This window comes from Elgaria multicarinata, chromosome 21 (assembly GCF_023053635.1).
Source record: "Elgaria multicarinata webbii isolate HBS135686 ecotype San Diego chromosome 21, rElgMul1.1.pri, whole genome shotgun sequence".
NCBI classification, from domain to species: domain Eukaryota; kingdom Metazoa; phylum Chordata; class Lepidosauria; order Squamata; family Anguidae; genus Elgaria; species Elgaria multicarinata.
In genome coordinates this window covers 9,508,636-9,517,727 of record NC_086191.1, presented here as the reverse complement: position 1 = coordinate 9,517,727, position 9,092 = coordinate 9,508,636, and the positions used below count along the sequence as shown (strand labels likewise).

At 49.5% G+C, this 9,092-nt stretch overlaps 1 protein-coding gene across 1 annotated transcript in view; it reads left to right on the top strand.

Moving 5' to 3' along the window:
• Window positions 1-9,092, top strand: part of PBXIP1 (PBX homeobox interacting protein 1) — a 167,776-nt gene that overhangs the window by 75,741 nt on the left and 82,943 nt on the right. The gene's annotated exons all lie outside the window — the stretch shown is intronic.

Sequence of the window (9,092 nt, the reverse complement as noted above, 5' to 3'; positions counted from 1 at the left end):
ACAAACGGCACCCCCCACACACTCACACCTCTTCATCTCTACCACGAAGCTAACCTGGGTTCACGCCTGCGGGGAAAACCCTGCCTAAGCCAGAGAGTTCATTTCAGCAGCTTCCTGGTGGATCATGGCCCCCTGCACCAGATCTGGCGTGTCTCCCATTCCCTTCCCCGCCACCGCAGCCCCCATCCATACCTCAACGCCACTCTTTCCAGCACTAGTCATTCGCAGTCGCCGAACAGCGCAAATCCGCGATCTCGTGTCGTCTGTGCAATACGGCGCAACTGCGGCTCCATGTTTTAATTGCACTGCAGTGGGCAGCGACGTGGCCTTCAGGCTCTGTTTTGGGATTTCCTGAGGGTACATGGCTGGCCAGCATTGGCAAGCAAATGCCCTGTGGGGCAGATCTGGGCCTGTCAATGGCACCCCAAATCCACAGCTTTAGTTTTCCTTATGGTAGAAACTGGCTTTGTAAAGTGTGTGCATGATTACATCCCCAAACCATGAATGGGCAGAAGGTACGTGGGGATCTCTGGGTGGTTTGCAGGAGATCAGCAAGGGTTTCCGTCTCCCAATTCTTTAACAACAAATCTCTCTCTCTCTCTCTCTCTCTCTCTCTCTCTCTCTCTCTCTCTCTCTCTCACACACACACACACACACACACACACACACACACACACACACACACACAGAGTTGTTGCAAATCATACTACTGAAATGAATACATCTTCTTGTAACCAGGAGTGGATTTTTCCCTGGGCTCAGAATTTCTTTTATTCTAAGTGCTGTGTATTTTGCAACACACGAGTTGGAAGATCTTGGGCTTCCAGTGAAAAATGCAAAGTTGATTCCACAAACCGGAAATCTGCCCACCCCCATGCCTAAAGTTGATAGCTGTGCCATCCTAAGCATATTTTTTCAGAAGTAAGTCCCTCTGGGTTCAATGGATTTGGCTGCCTGTCACATATACTTTGGATCGCAGCCTGAAAGGCAGATATTTGAGATAACTTTTTCTAGATTAGTTACCCCTTACTGGGGGTGGGGTGTGAGGGAACCCTCTTGATCACTTAATTCAGACTAAAAAATAAATCATGCCGAGCCATCATTTCCTTAGGACCAACCAAAACGCCACCAAAATGTGCAAGCTTTCAAGTTCTGCAGAACTCTTTGTCAGACTACTTCTGACTGCTAATCAGCCTGTGCTGCAGGCGGATCATTTAGTCCCACCGCTGCATCAGGTGCAATTGCATCAATCAGGCATTCCTGATACAGAAACACAGCAGGAATGACCTGTCCTTGGAGAAGTGTGCTTGCTGCCTCTCTGTATGAGTACGTGCTGGCTTTGCCTCCTTCCTGTCAGCCTCCGCTGGTCGTGGGTTGTCTGTCCGTGACTGTGCTGAGATCATTCAGTGGCTGTGATGCAAAGACATTGAACGATGACCTGTCTGCATGAGATTACCCTGCTGCCTCTCTGCACGATGTACTGCTCTGGGCTCACAGCTTTCTAATGAACAGGCATGCCAAGAACTGTGACTCTGACGCCAAATCTTTTTGATGTGTGTGTGTAATATTGCACCTCCAACTTTTAAAAAATTCACTTCATAGGGATTGAAGTGAGCTCTCTGAAACACATCTGCAAAATTAAAAAGGTACAGATGCTCCAGGATTCCCCCCCCATTCCATCCCCCATTCGTTAACACAAGGGTGGGGGCAGCCCGGGGGCTGAATTAAATTTCAGAGAAGTTCTTCGTTCACACAATACGACAACTCAAAGTTTGGGTTGCTGTTGAATCATGGCTTGTTGTCAAATCGTAGGTTGTTGCGTTGTGTGAACCCAGCCGCACTAACGAACCATGGTTTATTAACCACGAACAACCCAGAGTTCACATACCAGCCACAAACCTTGGGTTCTCTTCATGGGTTGTTCGTGATTAAGAAACCACGGTTGGTTCATGCAGCTGGGTTCATACAGCACAACAATCCAGGATTCAATGACAAACCACTCTCAACCCACAGTCTGGGTTGTCGTGTTGTGTGAACCAGGGAACTTAGGAAGGGCATTTCAACTTTTTAGAATGGGGTGGGTGAAACTGCACAAAAGTCGGAAAACCACCAAACGACTGTTGGTTGGTAAAAGGAGGGTGGACTATCTAGGGACCCCCCAGCGACCAGGAAATCAGGCTAGCCTGATTTGGCCACTAAGCTGGCGTTCTGGTCACTGAAATAACAGCCCTTTTCCCAACGTGAACTCTGGCCGGCAGCAGATGCTGGGAGTTTAAACAGCGACCTTCTCTGTGTTCCGCGACCGAGCTAGGGAGGTTCAGCCATGGGGGAAATCAGGCCGATTACGCTTGCCCTGGTCTGGCACCTGCTAAACACACAGGGCAGGCCGCTGCCAGGAGAAAGAGCAAGAGAGCCATTGTACCGCAGCAGGAAAGCGGCCCCTTTAAGGACGGAGGGCGTCCAAGGTTTGATGGCTCCCAGCCCACTATCTGTTCCACTTCCTCCTCCAACTTCCCCAAGAGATAAGAGCGATTTGACTGGCGCCGGCCTGCCCCCTCTCCCCTTTGAACGGGCAGCTCAGAAGATTTGGGGAGCTACCGCTGGTCCCCTGCCTCCTTCCCTCGAAACAGGATGGGCAAGGAGGGCACCTTTCAAAGCCGGGCATGGTTTATGCCAAGTGGCGCCAGCCAGGATCCGAGACGCCGCAGAGCCAGCTGGCCCACCACCCCGCAGCCAAGAGCCGGGGAGCCCCAGTTCCAAAGGGGGGTGCCCACCGCCGGCCTAATGCCCTTCTCAGCCAGACTGCTGCGGCCTGGCCAGGATGTGACCTTTGGCGTGAGCTCCAGCCAGTCTGGGATCTGCAAAGGGAGAGAGGATCTTATCACGAGAAGCAGGAAACGGCCTGGAGTGGCGCTGGGGGACGAGAAGCAGGCCTGGCGAGGCAGCCCGAGTCAGGAATGGGGAAGCGGCTACTGCAGCAGAGAGGCTTGCTTGCAGCCAGAGAACACGGGGCCTGCCATGCTGCGTCGGAGTCGATCAGCATGTCCCAAACGGTGCATGGAGGTAGCGGCGGATAGGGTTCAGACGCTGCCTTGAAGCAGAAGGGGCCGTGGAGGTCATCTACTCCACCCCCTTGCTTGGCTCAGGAATGTAGCAGCTCCTCCCATCTGGCCTCTGCTTAAATACCTCCAGCCAAGGAGATCCTGAAACATCTCTAGGCATAGCTGGCGCCAGGGATAGGCATGGTCGGGCAGCCACGCCATAGCAGGACCCTGTTGACAAGAGCCCTCTGGACTTGCTCCTTGCATTGCAAAGAAGTGCTGATTAAAGACCTGATGTGATTAAAACACAGCCAACAGTCAAATGTGTTCTTTTTATTGGCTTATCAAACTATGCAAGCATTGCCAATATACAGAGGAAGGGCCCAATCCGTGGGATTGGAAGGTTTGGTAGTCATTATTCTAAGCAGAGGTGCAGAAGGCACATTCGACCATCTCCTGCCAGTTGGGTGCCCTGGGATTTTACTCAGGAGCAAGGGAAAAGCCCACTACCAAATTGATGCACCCAATCGACAGGACACCCTCCTCCGATGCTCATTGCAGGAAGCCGTATTTGGAAAATGCGGAGCCACAAAACCCCATTGGTGGGAAGAAGCACAACATACCTTTAGATGATTATAATGTTCAGAAGCGGCACGCCCAACTTAAACCATTGCACAATCTCATCACAGCACATCAGCGCCACTTTAAATGCTGGTACATGGTTATGTTTTGCTTTTGCAGGGGGAGAGCTGCCATCACATGATTGAATGTTTGCCCCGGTAAAAACTCCAAACTCTCCCTGCATGAAAAAAAATCTAGCATCTTAGGGACAAAGGTTCTTAGACATACTTTCTTCCTGGTAGCATAGCTTTCTGCATGCAGGGAGATTTGCTTTAACATGGTTAGAGAGAAGAGGGGCATCCAAATAGCCTAAAATGAGGATGATCAGCTAGATGCAAAGGAGAATGAGGCCTCTCTGCTTTTCAGAGTTCTGTGGAAGAGGGAGTTCCAACACTTTTCCTTCCTGTTCCAATCCCCGCCACATGACAGGGAGGGAGTGGGCAAAAGCTAGGTCAGGATTTAATGGGCGATTTGCGGTAGATCCCCAAGGGTTTCTAACTCCCAACACTTTAATGAGGGGAAAAATTGCAAGGGGGAAAAATATCTCTGGCGTGGGTGACTTTGTGTTAATTATTGCTTATCTCTCAGCCTCAGTATTCTTCACCTGTAAAATGGGAATAGTAATTCATCGCTTTTAAAACAAGTATTGATTCAGCTCCGTTGGCCGGTTTGAATTCCTGATCTTAGGTTTCTCACAGGTAAGTGTTTAGATATCTCCCACGGTCCGGTTCATGGGGTGCAATAGATGATTGTTCCCACTACCCTAGCCACAATATAGACCTCACTATTCTATTTATTTATTTTTAACTGATCCTGCAAAAACATGTTGTGTGCCCAGCGCTTGTCCCTGCTGTCTGGTTCCAGCTGAAAGTCTCCCTGCTATATTACTCTTAAAGATACAGGAGCTCCATTCCCCTTTGTTTCTGGTCTCCTTCCTGTGTAGTGGTAGAAGTCCAGGAGGGGGACGTACACACCCCACATTTTCTGAATGAGCCAGCTGGACGCAGCCCAAGAGTCTGTACATCTTTGTTTTGAAGTCTTCGGCTGCTCACATTCCCAGCCTACAGCAGACGGAAATACAGCTGAGACACCAACTCTGCCGCCTCTCTTCTTTCCCCAGGCTGAGCGTCGTGTCTCTGCTTCTCTCAGAAAACCAGGTTGCTGTCGTTGTGTGTGAGAGAGCTGCGGTATTTGGTTGTTTGGTCTTTACATCCCAGGGGCCTGAAATGAAATACGAGCTGGGTTGGAAAGTTGGCGAAACTTTTCAGATAGACTATTCCTGCTCAGAGGCTACAAGGCACAACCCAGCTGCACTCGGGGACTTGATTTATTATTTATTATTTATTTATATTTATTTATTTATTATTGCATTTATATATATTTAATTTTCTGCCCTAGGCTATAGACATGGAGCCAATGGGCAGCCTCCAACACTGCTGCTCCGCTTACAGCACTGATGTAGCACTGGCTTAAGGAACCTCTAGCACAAATCCAATAGCATAGTAGGCTGGCATGATGGGGTTTCCAGGGAAATCTGTTGCACCAGCTGTCACTTATGCTAGTGCTCGGTCAATGGCATAAGTGGAGTGCCAGCATTGGATACTGCCCACTAAATAAAACGTATGATACTCTCCTGCCCAGGCTTGCTGCCCATACTAAGCCTCCTATGCTGGCTGAGAGCTGCAGGACTTTTCCCTCTCTCTAGACATGTACAGGATTGTACTTTAAATGAGCATTGTATATCTGCCTTTTCAATGGAATTATGCTTAATTGTTCCATATCAATAAAGAAAGCATTACATAACACTGATGTAATGTTTGCTTTTGGATATGGAATATTTAAGCATAACCAGTGGAGCAGAAAGAGAGATACTGGTTGCTTTGGGTTCACTGGGGAGAGGAGGTGGCTTTAACCCCTTTGCACTCCCAGTGGCCCAGATGGGCGTGATGGCTGCATAAAGGCATGGGGGGGGGGCACACGTGCACCCCTCACGGAAACACTTCTCAATATGCCACGTTCCTGTTTTGCTACATCCAGGAGAGGTGCCCCTGACACTCCACCCCTAACTTCACTGCTGGAGAAACCCACACTTTCTGATGATACTTTCAATTAAAGCATCACAAGAATATAAGATGAGCCCTCTCTGATTACAATGACAGTCCGTCTAGGCCAGGGGTGGGAATCCGCCTGCCTGTGGGGCCGGATGCAGCCTGTGCTGCCTTTGGATCCTAACGGGAGCTTTTGCTTTCCCTCTCTAAACCTAATTGCCCCATGGTGGTGCTTCTCAGGGGGGTGGCAACTCAGGAGAGAGGGACTAACCCTCCCCTGACCGTCACCCCCCCAACCCCCTCTTTTCTCTAAGCTTAAATGCTGCACTGGGAGGTAGGGTGTGGTGAGGATGGGGTGGGGAGAGAGAAGTGGAGGGGGGAGTAGAAGGAAGAAAGACAGAGAAGTATGGGAGAAGAGAGACAGAAAGAGGAATGAGTGAGAGGTAGCATAGGCAAAGTGGGTGGCCCATCATCAGCTCCCACCCCAGTATGTGCCCCCTCCAAGCCATTTCCCTGGAGGAAATTAAGTCCTCGGCATAAAAAAGATTCCCAGCCCTGTCTTAGCCCGGTATCCTGTTTCCAAGAGTGGCCAGCCAAATCCCCACAAAGCTGGGACGTTGGGGCACCCCCTTTTTAAGATGTTTTAAAAATGTTTTTAGGATGTTTTTAACAATGCTTATTATGTTTTAATTGGGTATTATGTATTTTGTTGTTTCTTGTTGTTCCCCGCCTCAATCAGGATGGAGAGTCGGGGAGAAATAAAATTATTATTATTATTATTATTATTATTATTATTATTATTATTATTATCGTGCACTTACCCCTTGACAACTGGTATTCAGAGATACACTGCGGCTGAATGTGGAGGTTCCCCATAAGACCATGAATTTGCCTAGGCACCACCTTGTGGCAGCGAGTCCTGTAAGGAAACTCTGCACCCTGTGATTCCCCAACTTGCTTACTGAGTCAGACCCTCTGAGCTATGTTCCCTCCTCCAAAGGGGCTTTGGTAGCTGCCTTTTATGGAGTTACAGCCATGGTCCACCTATCTCAGGACTGGCTACACTAGCAGAGACTCCCCAGGGTTTCAACTGGGAGCGTTTCTCAGCCTTACTGGGAGGTGCCGAAAATCAAACCCGGTTGCTTCTGCATGCAGAGCACGTATTCTGAGACTGAGCAGTCCTTTCTTCCGTTTGCCCTGAAATCGCAGACCTGCTAATCACTCAGGCCTGTGGTTTACTTACCTTCAACCACCCAGTACCACCCAGGTTGTATCTCCCAAGGCCTGGAAAAGCAAGGTACCCCAAAACCTACCTAGAAGAACGGCACGCAAAACCAGGGGCCTTGGAGACCCCCCTCTAGTCCAAAAGCTCTTTTATACACCAGCAGCAGAGAAGCACATAAACACACTCCTGGAGAACCTGTTGGGCCAAGTAAACTAAGCGGACTGAACGGCCGTTTTTGTAGTGTGGGAAGGCCAGCCTGTGCACGGCCCGCCGGGGGCCGTAGAGACCCCCAGGGGCTGCCGAGCCCCACGGACACAGGCCCGCAAACCACCGCCAAGGGAGAAACATCCTGGTCTGGGCCGCTTCAGAGGCGAGCCGGCTTTTAACCGGCGTGTGACACTGACGTCTCCGTGCCTTTGTGCGCTGGGATATCGCTGGAAGCTTCTCCACTGTCCAGAGGCCACAGTGCCCTGTCAGGGATGCCCGCTAGAAGCTTGTGTGTGTGTGTGAATGCCAGTCCTAACAGCTGAACTTTCCCCACAGCGAAGCAAAAGCTGCAGGGGTTATCCCCACAACAATAAAACCAGATATTCTAATGCTGGGTGTCTCAAACAAGCCCCCCCATTTGTCAAGGCAGGCCACAGCAGAGAGAAATTGGGCACAAGGTTCATTTTTTCTGTGTTCACACAGCAGCCCTCTTCCCCTCCGGTTCGCGGCCCAGGGACTTCCTTCGTTCACAGCTCGAGCTGTTAGCCGCACGGTGACAACCAAAACAGATGTGGCGTGGGAAGTCCGTGAGCAAACCTGAGGTGATTTTTTAACATGAAAGCTGCTGCGGAGCGGGGGGTTCCCGATTTTTATGGGGGAGGCAGCGGCCCCGAGAAGGGGGAGTTTTAACCACTTCCCCCTGCGCTGTTTCGCTAATCTAAAACCTCTCACCACCCCCAGGACTAGTATTTCTGAGGGAAGGAGAAACAGCTGCCTAAACCGCTCCACCAGTGAAGATATTAACACCTGTCATCCTCATGCAAGCTCAGTCTAGAGACTCAAAGAAGGGGAGAAAATATACACAAAAGCACTCTGCACACGCTCAGAGGTCCTTCTCTTCTGCTTGACAACGTCCTGCAATTATCGCGGAATAAAACACAGCCTCGCCACAAATTTAAGCGATGTGCTTAATAAATCTTACAGCTCCCCGCTTTCAAAAGCGGGTCTGGGGTGCAGTGGAGAGGAGTAAAACCTCGAAGTGCTGAGGCAAAGGTGCTCTCTGTTCATGCTCAGAGGCCTTTTCTTGTAATGATTTCATTTATCTATATGCAAAAAGGAACGCTTTTCATATATCACTCGAGTCAGGATGTTTATCAGTAAGCCGAAAACCACGTCAACAGAGCAGATAGGATGATAATGCGATATACACAAATAAAGAAGTATCAGGCCAAACCACTTTCAACAACAAAAGGTTTCCTTCAGTGGAAAAAGATACATCCCATTTGGCTTAGTTTATATATTTGGTCGTTTACATGAAGATTTATTATTTCTGTATAGATGGCGCCCTCCAGATCACAATTCCCATTATCCCCAGCCACCACGGACATGCTGGCTGTGAATGATGGGTGTTCTAGTCCAACCCATCTGAAGGCTGCCGGCTTGGGGGAAGGCCAGTATAGAAATATCTATTTTGCCTTAACGTTTTTGTTTCATTTGTTGGTCTAGTTAAGTCAAGATCACTTTTTATCCTGTTGATTCATTTTTGGAGAGCTGCCAAGCAACAGTGCCCTAGCAGAACCCCCACCCCTAATGATTTTTCCTTTGGCCCAGCACTCTTAGCAGCGTCAGGTAGCAGCGTTTAGCCACACATTTCATTTCCCACAATGCCCCCTGGCCTAGTGTCATTCTGAGGCATTCTGGGAAATGAAAAGGACGGCTAAATGCAGCCACCTGCCGCTGTTTTGAGCAAGTGTTTCCTACTGAAGGACACTTCGCCCAGGTCCATCACAAACCTGGCCCTGATTAACAGTTTCGGGAAGGAATTTCGATTGGGGAAAACAGCTCACGTAAAGTGGGTTAAACTTCCCTCTTCCAGTGCTGTTCCCGAGTTTATTCCCACCTCCCTTCTTACTCCGAACACTGATCCAGTTTTAGATCAAATCAAAATCC